This window comes from Polypterus senegalus, chromosome 5 (genome assembly GCF_016835505.1).
Source record: "Polypterus senegalus isolate Bchr_013 chromosome 5, ASM1683550v1, whole genome shotgun sequence".
In the NCBI taxonomy this organism is placed as follows: domain Eukaryota; kingdom Metazoa; phylum Chordata; class Cladistia; order Polypteriformes; family Polypteridae; genus Polypterus; species Polypterus senegalus.
Window position 1 is genome coordinate 141,967,932 of NC_053158.1, and position 16,158 is coordinate 141,984,089.

The window sequence follows — 16,158 nt, forward strand, 5'->3', positions numbered from 1 at the left end:
TTGGACTATTCTTCATTACAGAATTGCTTCGGCTCAGCCATATTCTTAGGAGGTCTGGTGTGAACGTCTCTCTTGAGGTCATTCCATTGTAACTGTATTAGGTTAAGGTAAGGTTTTGGGTGCTTAGGCCAGGGATAAACTTAACACTTCAAGTAGCGTGTGCTTCAGGATGCTGGGGCTACGCAAGCAGTGTACTGTCTATACTTGCATGTGTACTTTAAGTAATTCTGGAGGATTCCACCCGGTAGCATTGTGAGACATCATCATGGTGACAAAACATCTGGTTTTCCCATGTTGTGAGTTGAGGAACAAAGATGTTAAAAATAAAAATTCTTTGGACTGCGATGCTGTTGTGAAGATAAAAAAAAAAAAAGACGGCAACAGCGATACAGATGGTATGTGAGACCTTTAAATGTATCTCTCCATAACAATGGGAATATGTGACACATGTAATTGATGAAAAAGAGCACATTTGTATGCCAGCAGTTAAGCTTAATGATTTGCTTCACCGCATGACACCATTCATCAAATATCGAAGCACACAGATTGATCCTGTTGGAGCTGCTGTATGGTTTGCGTCACATGTTGAGCTGAGCCTATACAGTTTAAGCAAAAGAAGATTAAGAGGTGACATGATTGAAGTGTTTAAAATTATGAAGGGAATTGGTGCAGTGAATCAAGATTGTTATTTTAAAATGAGTTCATCAAGAACATGGGGACACAACTGGAAACTTGTTAAGGGTAAATTTTGTCCAAACATTAGGAAGTTTCTCTTTAAACAAAGAACGACATACACTTGGAATAAGCTACCAAGTAGTGTGGTAGACAGTAAGACTTTAGGGACTTGCAAAACTCGACTTGATGTTTTTTTGGAAGAAACAAGTGCATAGGACTGGCGAGCTTTATTGGACTGAATGGCCTGTTTTCGTCTAGAGTGTTCTAATGTAATAATGTTCTAAACAACGATGCTGATGTCATGTTACAAAACTTGAACAAGCAAGCCACCCATATTATTGCTGGTACTGCAACTCGTGCACGCGTCGCATTAATTTCTGAAAATGTGCATCAAAACAACGCTGGAAACATGTGGCAGCCATGATATGTGCACAAAAGTGTTCTCAGTGCGAAGTATAAACCAGCCATTACAGGGTCACCCCAGATGTCTGTTTTTGGAAGCCATTTGGTGCTAGATTTATTCTGATGTTTACAGTCCTTCATCCTGCTGCATAAACCCAACTTCTACTGAGCTTCACCTAGGGGACACCCAGTCTGACATTATCCTGATGGATACCTTGATAAACTCTGGGATTTGTTTTCCCCTCGATGATGGCAAACTGTCCAGGCCCCAAGAGAGTAAAGAAGCCCAATATCATGATGTTCCCTCTCATTGGGATGATCTTTTCATATTGGTATGCAGTGCCCTTTTTATACCATATGTCCATCCATCCATCCATTTTCCAACCTGCTGAATCCGAACACAGGGTCACGGGGGTCTGCTGGAGCCAATCCCAGCCAACACAGGGCACAAGGCAGGAACCAATCCTGGGCAGGGTGCCAACCCACCGCAGGACACACACAAACACACCAAGCACACACTAGGGCCAATTTATTTCACCAATACACCTAACCTGCATGTCTTTAGACTGTGGTAGGAAACCGGAGCACTCGGAGGAAACCCACGCAGACACGGAGAAAACATGCAAACTCCACGCAGGGAGGACCCAGGAAGTGAACCCAGGACTCCTAACTGCGAGGCAGCAGCACTACCACTGCGCCACCGTGCCACCCTATACTATATGTACTGCTGCATATTCAAGGCTTACCTTAATCAGTACACAAAACATTTTTCCCAATAGCACTGGGGAGTGTCAAGATGGTCTTTGGCAAACTTCAGGTGTGCAGCAATGTTTTTTTTTTTTGGAGCACAGCTTCTTCCTCTTTTATGTCCCATCTGTTCAATGTTTTATGTATGGTAGACTCATGGTCAGACACGTTAACCTGTTCCAGTGACTCCTTCAAGTTTTTAGTTGTTACTGCCTGGTTTTTCATACCTCAATGAGAATTCTGCCTTGTGTCTTTTAGGTCATCTTGATTGGTGCCCAGTTCTTGGGAGAGCTGCCACAATAATAAATCAGATCCATTCATACACAATTTGACTAACTAGGGACTAATGGATATGTAAACTTGCATTTAAATTCTGTTTTACATAAATTGCGACTCCTCCACCTTTTCAGTTTGCCATTGTACCCATCCAAGTTAGATTCCTGACTGTCTCTATTATTTAGCCACGTTTCTGTTATTCCTGTTATATCACAGTTATGTGCAGCTACATATAATTCCAACTCACTTATTTTATTCTTAATACTCCTAGCATTCATGCAAGCATTTCAAATGCATTACTTACTTTACTTTCATTTTTTAACAGTGTACTAGAAATTTCAAAATTATCTTGAATAATTTTATTTATACTGCAGCATGTCCTATATGTGAAGCTCTAAACCCAGACTGTGTTAAATGCCCTCATTCTCAAACACCTCCCAAGTACATTAGTACCCCTCCTGGTCAAATGTAATTCGTCACAGCAGCACAGGTCCCAGCTGTTCCTAAAGGAGTCCTAATGCCCCTTAAACCTACACTCCTCTATCATACACCAAGACCCAAGACAAGTGCTAAGCCTCCTAATCCCCTTAATCTTACATCCACTGGTGTGTGGCACAGCAGAACTTCAGAGAAGACCACCTTGTCAGTTCTGCATCTCAGTTTGGCACCTCACTCTTTAAATTTGGACTATAGAACTGACAGCTTGCCCTTTTGTATGTCAAAAAGGTTGTCATTTATTCCAGCACAGACAATGACAACTGGATCCCGCTCCACCGCGGCCAAGGGCCTATCCACCCTTTCAAGGAAGTTTCCTACTGTCTCTGGAGCAAGCCTGTGTCTCAGCTACCGTAATGGCTGACTCCCCCGACTATCACTACGTTCTGTGGACTGGTTTTAAGGTAACCCGTTGGGGCTCCTCACTCCTGTCTATCACCTCAAGAGTTATCAAAACCACCATCAAGCATTGCAAGATCCTGAAGATGGTGGGAAAACTCCAACTATGGGTTTGATATGCATGGAGAGTGTACAACTCTTGCCATACACTTATGTCAGATCATGACGCGCTTGTTTCTACCTTCTGGATCTGGAGTCTCCTCTCACGACACTTTGGGTGTTTACAGAGGTCTCCCAAAATGACATATAAGTAAGATCCACCAAATCTTTTCTACAATTCAAAATGAGAGGATCTTCTGGGAAGAATGGGATAAGCTACCCAAGTACAGGCCTGCGAAGCTTGAAGAGATTCACCTAACAAGAATCAAAGCTGTCTCTATAAAGTGCTGTATTAAGGGTCAGAATACTTACAGTGTATGAATGAGAGATTTCACTATTTGATTTTTAATAAATTTGGAAACCTTTCGGAAAACATGTTTTCACTTCGTCATTATGCGTTGCAGAGTGTAGATTGATGGGCAAAAATAACAAATATATTCATTTAAAATTAAAGCTACCCTACAATAAAGTGTGCACAGAAAAAGAAGGGGTATGAATTCTTTCTGAATCCACTGCATAATGAAAATAATATTGAAAGCACAATGATTTTATCAAAAATAAATAAAAAAAAACGTGCTTAATACAGACGCTTTCATCTAATAACATCACAGAGCAGTGAGATAATAAGCTTGTGAATTCACGGTAACTTGTGATTCACTTGCGGACTGCTTAGCCATTGCCAACTTTTGTTTAGCAGATATTGCATACCAGACGTTTTTGGACTAGTGACAATGAATTACAAACATTAAATTAAAAACACTGACCCATTCAAACACAAGTACAGCTTAAGATAAAACTGAAACATACTAGTTGGTACAAAAAGTTAAACAAAATAAAACACAACAGCTGAACTCATTAAAGCATATGACAAATTGGAAGACCTGATATTAATCCTGTTAATAAACCAATAATTGAATGGCATCCTTCTGATGCACATCACTCAGAGAGTGCCTCTGCCTGGCTTCCTGCAGCCCATCGCCACAAATGAGACCCCCATCACCCATGACATCTGTGCAGCTCCTGCAAATCAGATGGCTGCTCATGATGTTATGAATAATGTTGTTTTTCACTTTAATTAAGATAAAGTAGCATTATTTTCCACGTCCCAAGAGCCAGTTTCTGTAGCCGAGGATCAGACCGCCAAGGTCCCCGTCTTCGGCCACCACCCAACTCACACTGCACCCAACCTCCTGGAGGAGTTCAAGTATCTCGGGGTCTTGTTCACGAGTGAGGGAAGAATGGAGCGTGAGATCGACAGGCGGATCGGTGCGGCATCCGCAGTGATGCGGGCTCTGCATCGGTCTGTCGTGGTGAAAAAAGAGCTGAGCCGTAAGGCAAAGCTCTCAATTTACCAGTCGATCTACGCTCCTACCCTCACCTATGGTCATGAGCTATGGGTAGTGACCGAAAGAACGAGATCGCGAATACAAGCGGCTGAAATGAGTTTCCTCTGCAGGGTGTCTGGGCTTTCCCTTAAAGATAGGGTGAGAAGCTCAGTCATCCGGGAGGGGCTCAGAGTAGAGCCGCTGCTCCTCCGCATCGAGAGGAGTCAGATGAGGTGGCTCGGGCATCTGATCAGGATGCCTCCTGGACGCCTCCCTGGTGAGGTGTTCCGGGCACGTCCAACCGGGAGGAGGCCCCGGGGAAGACCCAGGACACGCTGGAGGGACTATGTCTCCCGGCTGGCCTGGGAGCATGGGATTCTCCCGGAAGAGCTAGAAGAAGTGGCCGGGGAGAGGGAAGTCTGGGCCTCACTGCTTAAGCTGCTGCCCCCGCGACCTGACCTCGGATAAGCGGAAGAGGATGGATGGATGGATGGATAGCATTATTTTATGTCACTTTTTATTTTAAAGAAAACAGGATGTGCAACTAACTATATGATTTAAGGAAATGAGATTTGTACCAAATGAAATGGTGAGATAAAGTAATCTTTAGACAAATGGGCCTTGCTCTAAACTTCAGATAGCTCACATTTACGAGGACAGGATTCTGTCAAGTACCTGACTTCTGAATGTTATTAAAACTTTACTAAATTGACTCATAAAGAACTGATTACAGGAGAATGCTAAATAAATATAAAGAAAGCATACCTTCTTTAGCTGACGTATAACAGACAGAAATGGAAGTGAAGCCACCCAAGCAGGTGCAGACTGGGTAACAATAGGCCAGTGTTACTTAAAATAAAAACACAAGTGAGGTCATTAACCTTACTAAGTCCACCTGGGTCTCAAGTGTTCAGTTTGCAAATCCAAATGCCTCCCACCGTTGCAAACAGCCGTTATAATCACTACCGCATGGCTGGGTTTCACAAGACTGTAAATTTAAAAGCAGACTGTGTGAAAAACCATGCAGGCATCGTAGCAGTGGTGCTCCCTCATTGATCAAGCATTCTGGGTTCGGGTACCGCAGCAGATACTCTGGTTTTCATCCCTCATGCACAAAGACACACAGCGTAAACTGTTCAAAATAAAACGGGCCAGAGTTGTGTCCTAGAGGAACTGTTTGAGGTCCACGAAAAGAACATGTAACATGTAACATCAACATGTAATTTCCAGTAAGAACTTTTATTTATCTAAATAGCCATGAAGTGATGGCAACCAATTTGTGAAATACCAATGGACCCCTGATTTTAATTGACTCTCACCGCATACAAGCACACAGGTTAGGTTCAGGTTTCCTTGATTCGTTAAGTGTCCTGCCAGGTCTCCTACTATACATTTAAGGTGTATGTTTTACCCACACATTAACTTTTTCAAAGCCCAGAGAACCAACTTCATATGCAAAGAACCATTCCCAGAATTAAACAACTCTTTGTCAAGCAATGATTCTATGAGGAACCACATAACCTAGTAGAGTGTTGTTAAAGTGCCATTATTTTTAAGAGTGGAGTTTACTTGGTGATTCCAACCTGGCATAGCATAAATGGGCTAAGTTATTGACTGCCATCCTGTCCACAACTGTTTCTTGACTCGTGTCCAATGCTGTCAGGATACCCTCTGGCTCCGTGCAATTAGATCAAGTGAGCTTGCGAATGTTGTAACAGAGTTACATTTATAGTATGTATCTCTGTGTTGACATTTGCTTTCCATTGTAATGTTTCTAAAACAATAGAATGTGAAACAGTAAATAAAAGAACCATCCACTTGAAGAATGTCTCCATAGCTGTACCTGTACTTACAGAAAAGAACAGGAAGTATGTACAAATAGGGTTTGCTTTTAATAAAGGAATTTTCACAAAGTTGAAAATGTAAACATCAAAGTCAATAAGGATATGTTATATTTTCACATTATATGACTTTTCCTACAGAGGACTGCTTATATTTGGAAGACAGACGAAGAACAATCACTGTAGTGTTCACGATTAGAAGTATATACCCCAAGGTAGGATCAAGCCAATGAGCCATAAAATGTGTGGCCTTTGGGATCAATATTTGAGTTAAGTTTAAGATTTTCTAAAAAATTTTAAATACCATCTGGTACTGAGACTGCAAAATATAAGTGGTGGGATGGGCTGCTACTTCATTAGTGGCTCTTGTAAATATCTGTATGGTTTCTTTTGTTAATCACCTAATATATGTCTGAACCTCAGATCAGACCTCTTTGTGGGGGCAAAACAAGAAGTGATCTAACAAGGAATAGCAGGTTTTCTTTAAATTGAGTGGGAAGAATTAAACCCCATATTTAATAGAAGTATATATATTAGATTAATAGTCACATACATCTACAACATTCCATAAAGAAAATAAAGCATTGCAATATTTGGATACTGGAAGTTTTTACAGTCTTAATCAGAAATTCCTTTTACTTTGAGCAAAAATGGTGGCTGGCTGAACAAACATGTTTTTCCAGTATATCACAGCAGAAAGGGGCATAAAAGTGAAAACACTACAACTTGGTTGCCACAGCTAGGCCTGTGTGAGACAGTAATGTTACCAATTTACCTTTTAGAACAGCAAGTCCTCTTCTTCTTCTCCTTCTTACTCTTTATCTTTTGCCACTTCCATGTGGGGTAGATGTGCTGTACTTTATCCATCCACCTCAGCTTTGGTGTCTCCTCAGCATACATCCAAACCATATCAATCTACTTTCCTGTACTTTCTTAGATATCTCTCCACTTTTGATGGTCCTCTGATTGTCTCATTTCTTATTCTGTTCATTTTTTAGTAACTCCACGTATCCATGTGAACATTCTCATTTCTGCAGCACTTAACTTTTTCTCCTGCACTGCCGATACTGCCCATGTCTCAGCTCACTACATCATCGCTGGTCTTGTCACTGTCTTAAAATTTACCTTTCACCTTCGCCTTAATTTTTTGATCACACAATCCTCCTGACAGCTTCCTCCAATTGATCTATCAGTGCTGCACTCTGTGGGTTATCTCTCCATTAGTTTTCCATCTCAGTTTACCACTGATGCTAGCTATTTAAATTTATTCACTCATTTCAATAGCACTCCCTGCAGGCTAACTTCTGAATCCTGATCAGCATTAAAAACCATATATTATGTCTTCATTCTATTTATTTTCAACCCTCAATCTTCCAAAGACCTTCTTCATTCTTCCAATTTCCTGTTCACTTCCTCTTTTCTGGTGTTACACAAAACAATGATATCAGCAAAAGTAATGCCCGGGGGAATGTTCTTTTATCCCATGACTCAACACATCCGTAACAGATCAATGAGGTAAGGACATAAAGAAGAACCCTGGTGCAGACCTACTCTAACTGGGCTCTTGTCTGTTACCCCAACGCTGTGTTTATCCCATGTCACACATGTGCGAGTAGCAGGAAGCTGAGCGAACCAAGTCAAGGTAATTACTCGCCAGGCCAAGGGGTGTCAGGGTGCACTAAACCCACTTTTGTTATCTCTGCAGGCGAAATACTGGAAAACCTACAAGACGCATCACCAATGATGTCACTTCCGGGGTACAGCGCCATGCACAACGTCTCTTTTGGTTCCAGCTCCATGGACGATGTCATTTCCAGTTTTGGCCTTTAAAGCCACCATCATTTCTTCAGCACATCAGTTTAACTCAAGACTCGAAACAATGCACATGAGTGTGCTGAAAAAAAACATTTGCAGCCAGAGAGAAGATGTAGGTGGCTGCCCCAAACCTTCTTGTGTGTGTTGAGGCTCTTCTTTTCACACCCAACAAGAGCATTGTAAAAAAGGAAGATATCCATGTTTTAATTTAAGAAGTAAGCTGGACTGGTGGAAGGAAGTATATAAAGGAATAATTTTAAGACTTTTTGATATTGTAGCCATGTTAAAAATTAAACAGAAGCTGTTACCAAAATAGGAGTAAGCAGACATTTCAGTTATGTCTTTAAATGAAACTTATAGAATTCTGGACACAATGCACAGACTGTTTGCTACAATTCCTCACACTTCTCTTTTTAGGACAAGAGGTGAGGCCACCAATGACAATAAACTCACAGGATCCCTGCCTTCTGTTTGCTTGATCTCACTGGCTATCCCTGCACTCTACTCAGTTTCTCTCATTTTCTCTATGTCAAACAGTCTTTGTCTCCAGGTCTTTTAAATCCACATTTACTCCTAGTTCAATATTCAACATGATACAGTATGCACAACAACTTAGTGCCATGACCTGTGGGCACTGGGGTGAAATGCCAATGCAGCACCACGGTACTTGGCAGACACATTACAATATTAAACTATCTACTCAATGAATTGTAACAGCAATGCCTGGAATGCAGATCTGGTAAAGCACACAATTCAAAAATCAGGAGTGGTCTCCCCTAGACTTTCTCGCATACACAGATACGGGGGTGGATATTTCAGGAGTAAAGAGCAAGACAATGATTACATGTTTATATTATGTACATTTAAGAACCATAAACAACAAATCAAATCAAATTAATAATCTTTTGAACAATTATTATAAAAGTAAAGTTGAATAAATCGGACTCTGCAGCTGCATGAATAAAAAAGTACCACTACCAGTTAAATCGCCCAAAAGTTGATAGAAATCTACGTTTTGTACTAAATACTTGTACTAAATACTTGTATGCAAAATTTGGTTGACCAAAAGCGTAAGTGTACTCAAGTTATCATGTTTGCATACACACACACAGTACTGTTCTTCTGCCCTTCATACAATGTATGTTTCAATAAAATATCTAAAATAAAAAAGTGAAGGTCTGAGGAACATTGATCTGCTCCCAAGGACTTAGATGGTGCAATCAGAAAGAAAAAAATACAACAGATTTTAGCAGAATAAGAGCAACAAGAAACTATAGAATAAAATAACAGTTTTCTGCAGCAACAGCAGGCTTTTCAGTAAGAAATTGGTTGGAGTGAAAATGGTGGCTCTCCTAAATAGAGTACAAGAGTTGGCCGGTCATCTGTCAGCTTGCTTTGCATCTCATTAGTGTTTGGCTGCTGATTAAAGGAAAAATAAACACTTTTGCATTCTGAATGTTGAAAAGCAAGTCAATCAATTCCTTTAAAAGCAGCAACTGTCACTGTACCATTTAAGACAATGGCTGGAACAAAACTTGCAGCCACAGCATCCCACCAGCCTCTGAGTTTAACACCAATCATCTAAGGTATTCAGTTGGAATCAGATGGCCAGACATTGCTCATATGGAGTCTGCACATTTTACGAGTATTTCTGTGGATTTTCCACAAACACCCAGAAAGATGTGCAGGTTAGGTTAATGCCAGTTTTAAACTGGCATTCTGTGGGTGTAAATGGGTTCTATGGGGGACTGTTGTCCTAACCAGGGCCAGATTCAACTCAGTGATATGAGGATAGATTCCTGACCAACATGGTCCTGAAATGGATTAAGCCTGTTTGAGAATATGATAATATCAGGGTCATCTCTAGTATTTCTGCTGCCTTATGCGGAGCTGTAAATGGCAGTCTGCCGCGCCCTTTCTTAAAGTGAAATCATCACTGCCAGAACTGCCCTTGGAAACTAGGAGACACAAGAGACAAGATCCAGGACTGGGAAGCGCAAAATATGCAGCGTTTGGATACAAAAATTGAATTTACAATTTGAGAATGTCAAAGGGGTCATTTGATTACTTCTAGCAATATCCTAATACAAGACTGTCTCAGAAAAATACAGACTTTAGGGCTGACATGTATGAATTGCACTGCTTTAGTTGGCTTATTTATTTATTTATTTATATAGATACTTTTTTGGATTTAACATTTCTTTGTGGAAATAAAAAAACATTTGTGTCACATAATCAGATTATTGTTATATTTATACCTTTGTGAAAGTGTTAATTTGATATTTGGAAATCAGACTTAACACATTATACACTTCATGTCTACATTTTGTCAATTATTACGAAAACATGAAAAACGTTTCTGTTTTAACGATGTGTTTACTGTACATAGATTGTTGTAGACACGGAACACACATGAAATGCTTGTGTTTCAAATAACGATATACTATTTATAAAAGGTGTCATTTTGCTAGATACAGGTAAACAGACTTGAGCTGAGAAAACTGTGTGCCAGTGGGGGATGTGACAACAGACTGCTTGCTGTTTGCTGCTTATCAACACATTTAAAGGACAAAAGACGCTAATGGAGAGGTGAGAAGCGATTTAAGGTGGGATGGATCTATGAGTTTTTTCGTAGGCTCTGGTAATTCTACTGTTAAACTGCAGCTACAAATTGTAGCTCTCTGTTTAAACTGCTAGATGGTGATGTCAGTCTATTTATAAAATTACCAAGGTAGCTCCAAAAACATTTAATTTAGGTTACTAAAATAAATTGACAAACTTAATAAGATCACCAAGTTCAAAGAAATTAAAGTATAGTGATTATCTTTTAACAGTTACCCATGATTCCTATTTACTGTATCATCACTAACGTATGCAAATAATGCAATATAACTATCCAATGAATGCACAATTTCAGAGTGTTTTCCAGTAAGAAATGGACTATGGAGAACTGCATTAGCAGGCCAGGACTGAATGTTATGCAAGTTTTAATGTATTCCCATTTAGGAGATGATTATAGTTTGAATTAAATCAGCTTTTAGCAGCACATTCAAAAGCTGTTACTATTTTGATTGCTTAATATCATTTTGCCATCCTATGTTATGCCAGTTTGAGGATTATTCCTATCATCACCATCAATGTTGTAGCCTATAATTTTTTGCCTCTCTCTCATGTTTATGACAAGTTGGCATCCATGAAAACAAAACTAAAACTACAAGCCTGCTCCTGAAAAAAATAAAGGAACAACATTGAATGTAAAAAAACGAAAAGTCATGTAGGATGCATCCTGGTATTTGGAAGATCACCCGTAAAGGGCTCATGGAGAATGTCAGACAATAAGACCAAACATGATAATATGAAATACTAGGGGGCTTCAGCCCCTGCTCTCTTTTGCTCGCCAAAAGCCTGTGCTACGCGCCAGCCACTTCACATCTCTGCTACTTGCATATGTGGATTTCACTTTCACCAAACAACAAATCTTTTAATTCTCGCAGATACGCCTCTTCATTGGGAAGAAACACTACTTTTCCCTGATGGCAACACGAATTAGATGATCTACTAGTCTCCGACTTAAAGTTTAAATCCAAACAATATATTCTATCTCTTTTCGCTGTTCCATTATTTCACAGAGTAATAATTTCTGTTTGTTTGCGCTAATGTGGTCTTTACTGTCATTTTTTTGAGACTTTCAAATTTTAGTACTTTCAATATCTCTAACCTGCTCTGCATGTGTATAGCGCCAGTGTTTTTGAATTCTTTATGACGTTCTACTTTGTCATCTACTCTTTGGCTTTTATTTAAATCTCTTGGCACAAAGTCTTGTCTCACAGGACATGAAAGTATCTCTGAAAAAGAGATCTCGTCTCGTCCCTGGATTTTTTTATTATAATAGAGTGATAATTGGGTTAATGGAAATCGGACAGCTGTTTTAAGTTCAGCTGTTTGTACAAGATTCTGTACTGTTTATAAAAATGATGACCTTCAAATTCTGCTGCCATAGACAACTGCTTAATTTGCCTACATTCTAGAGGTGGGCCTGGTTAGTATATGAAGTATGTCATGCATGCACACCAGAGGATTGCCTTCCGAGATCAGCAGAGGTGTGCAGTAACACCCCAGGATGAGAGGGGTGCTGTCGCAATTGGTCTTGCCTGATCATTCCCTTTCAGAGCCAAGAAGATGTCCAATGAGGGCAACTGAGCCAGATAAGCTCCACCTGTTCCAGTCCAGATGATATAAGAGCAGTCATCTCCAAGAAGTGGCAGCCGATGTTGGACCTGAGCACCCGAAAGGCTGGAGCTGAACCAAAGGCTAACTCTTCATTGTATTTTGATGCTGCTAAAGGGCAAAACTTGAAGTGACTGCATTGATTGTTTGTGTTTCAGTGCCTCCATGCACCTGTCGATATATTTTATTTTTATGGCTGTACTAGCAAAATACCCGCGCAAAAAAGGAAACATTTTAATAATAACGTAACATAATTGACAATGTAATTGTTTTGTTATTGTCATGAGTGTTGCTGGCATATATATATATATATATATATATATATATATATATATATATATATATATACTGTGTATATATATACACACACACACATGCGTATAAACATATATATACATATACACGCACACACACATATATATACATATATATGCATATATATACATATACATATATATATACATATACACATATACATGTATAGCAAAATACCCGCGCTTTGCAGCGGAGAAGTAGTGTGTTAAAGAAGTAATGAAAAAGAAAAGGAAACATTTTAATAATAACGTAACATAATTGACAATGTACACTCACCTAAAGGATTATTAGGAACACCATACTAATACAGTGTTTGACCCCCTTTCGCCTTCAGAACTGCCTTAATTCTACGTGGCATTGATTCAACAAGGTGCTGAAAGCATTCTTTAGAAATGTTGGCCCATATTGATAGGATAGCATCTTGCAGTTGATGGAGATTTGTGGGATGCACATCCAGGGCACGAAGCTCCCGTTCCACCACATCCCAAAGATGCTCTATTGGGTTGAGATCTGGTGACTGTGGGGACCATTTTAGTACAGTGAACTCATTGTCATGTTCAAGAAACCAATTTGAAATGATTCGAGCTTTGTGACATGGTGCATTATCCTGCTGGAAGTAGCCATCAGAGGATGGGTACGTGGTGGTCATGAAGGGATGGACATGGTAAGAAACAATGCTCAGGTAGCCTGTGGCATTTAAACGATGCCCAATTGGCACTAAGGGGCCTAAAGTGTGCCAAGAAAACATCCCCCACACCATTACGCCACCACCACCAGCCTGCACAGTGGTAACAAGGCATGATGGATCCATGTTCTCATTCTGTTTACGCCAAATTCTGACTCTACCATTTGAATGTCTCAACAGAAATTGAGACTCATCAGACCAGGCAACATTTTTCCAGTCTTCAACTGTCCAATTTTGGTGAGCTCGTGCAAATTGTAGCCTCTTTTTCCTATTTGTAGTGAAGATGAGTGGTACCCAGTGGGGTCTTCTGCTGTTGTAGCCCATCTGCCTCAAGGCTGTGCATGTTGTGGCTTCACAAATGCTTTGGCTGCATACCTCGGTTGTAACGAGTGGTTATTTCAGTCAAAGTTGCTCTTCTATCAACTTGAATCAGTCGGCCCATTCTCCTCTGACCTCTAGCATCAACAAGGCATTTTCGCCCACAGGACTGCCGCATACTGGATGTTTTTCCCTTTTCATACCATTCTTTGTAAACCCTAGAAATGGTTGTGCGTGAAAATCCCAGTAATTGAGCAGATTGTGAAATACTCAGACCGGCCCATCTGGCACCAACAACCATGCCACGCTCAAAATTGCTTAAATCACCTTTCTTTCCCATTCTAACATTCAGTTTGGAGTTCAGGAGATTGTCTTGACCAGGACCACACCCCTAAATGCATTGAAGCAACTGCCATGTGATTGGTTGATTAGATAATTGCATTAATGAGAAATTGAACAGGTCTTCCTAATAATCCTTTAGGTGAGTGTAATTGTTTTGTTATTGTCATGAGTGTTGCTGGCATATGTATATATATATATATATATATACATACATATCTACATATATACACACACATATACATACACATATATCTATCTATCTATCTATCTATCTATCTATCTATCTATCTATCTATCTATCTATCTATCTATCTATCTATCTATCTATATATATATATATATATCTCCTTTGGGATGCGAGCAGCTGTTGCTGGGGGTGCCAGAATCCATCGAGAAAGAAAAATTAAAAACATTATTTGTAAAAAATCTTAATTTATCTATCCATTCCTAAATAATTAAATTGGCAGGCTATTTCGTATCAGTGCAATACGCTGCTTGTTAAAATGGATGACTCCTGCTCTTACGTGCACTTAGTGCTGCGTTGGTATTATGATCTGTTCAAGTTCTATTTAAATGTTAAATATAAGTCATTTTTATTTGGTAGAAAGAAATATGTTTAGTAGGAATGAAAGTTAAATTTAGTCATCATTGCATAAATTTTTCTTCACCATAAAAATTTAAAGACTAAATTCAACTTCCATTCCTACCAAAGATATTTTTGGCGACTAAATACAACCTACTTATATCCAAATTCGAGCTATTGAGCTATCGCCTGCCTGCCTGAATAAGTCACCCTCGCTTCGCTCTTACTTTTTTACCGTTCATTTAATCATGGCTAGTCGCGCAAAAATTATAACATGGAAGGAGGATTACACTGAGTATTGCCTTACCAAAACAATTATTGATGGCGAATAAAGTATCCATTATTCATAAAGCTTCAATTGGTGATCTGTTTTTCTGCGTTAACCTCATATTTTTTCATACTTCTTCTCAAACCAAGGGGGTGCGAGGGTAAAATGAATTGGGAAGCACTGATATATATGTATTGAATATATTAAAATAGTTTTACTGTCAAATAATGCAAACAGTATGCGGCACGTGTTTCGCCCTAATTCTGGGCTCTTCAGGCAGTACACACTCACTGCACCAACTCTCGGGAATCGAACCTCAGATATCAGCGCCAGGGTGTGTGGTTCGTTTATTTGACAGTATGTAGACCGGGTGTGTATATATATATATATATATATATATATATATATATATATATATATATATATATATATATATATATATATATATATATATATATATTACTTTTCAGAATGCAACGTATAGTTTTGTCCAGGAGGAAAACAATGTTGCCTCAAATCATTGGCAACCTTTTGTAGGGTGTGTCCCTGAGACTTATTAATTGTCATCGCGAAGCTGAGCCTTACTGGAAATTTGAGGCATTTCAATTGAAATGGGAGATCAGAGGGTATAATTGTGATGCCAGAAATACATTCAGAGTGTGGCGCTCTGCTGTTTTTTTGTGTAGCTGCCTTTACACAGCTTCTCCGCTGCTTTATAAACGAACGCCATATAAGGCCATCGTTTCTCCTTGCTTCGCAGTTCTGTACTGTTTTATTGTTCATTTATTACAATTGTTATAGTTATTGTGTAGCTATTCGAGACTTACTTTACTGTTCAGGTACCCATTTCCTTTATTTAATCCACGACTTGTACGTTATTTTTTTCTCGTTTATTACGATTATATAGATATTTATTGATTCCCTTGTTTACCTGACTGCCTGCTCATATAAGACATTCCGCTGGTTTTTTGTGAAACATCCTTTACACAGCTTCTCCGCTCTTTTATAAATGAACTACATATAAAGCCATCACCTTGTCAATTATGTAATACATTTTTTGAACAGGTTTGATGCATGGAAGTGATCACTCGTACTGCGTTCAGTAAGTTCACATGAGCTGCTCTCTTGTGTGATGTTGCGATGTCCACTGCTTAATTTAATGTTAGCTAAGACCCAGCACTTAAAAGTTTCTTGGTGCACTCCGGTTGTAATATGATGAAGCTGCACAAGCTCACTCTTGAAAATGCAACGTATAGTTGTCCAGGAGAAAAGCAATCTTGCCTGAAATCAATGGCATTTGTAGGGTCTGTCCCTGAGACTTATTACTTGTCATCGCGCAAGGGGAC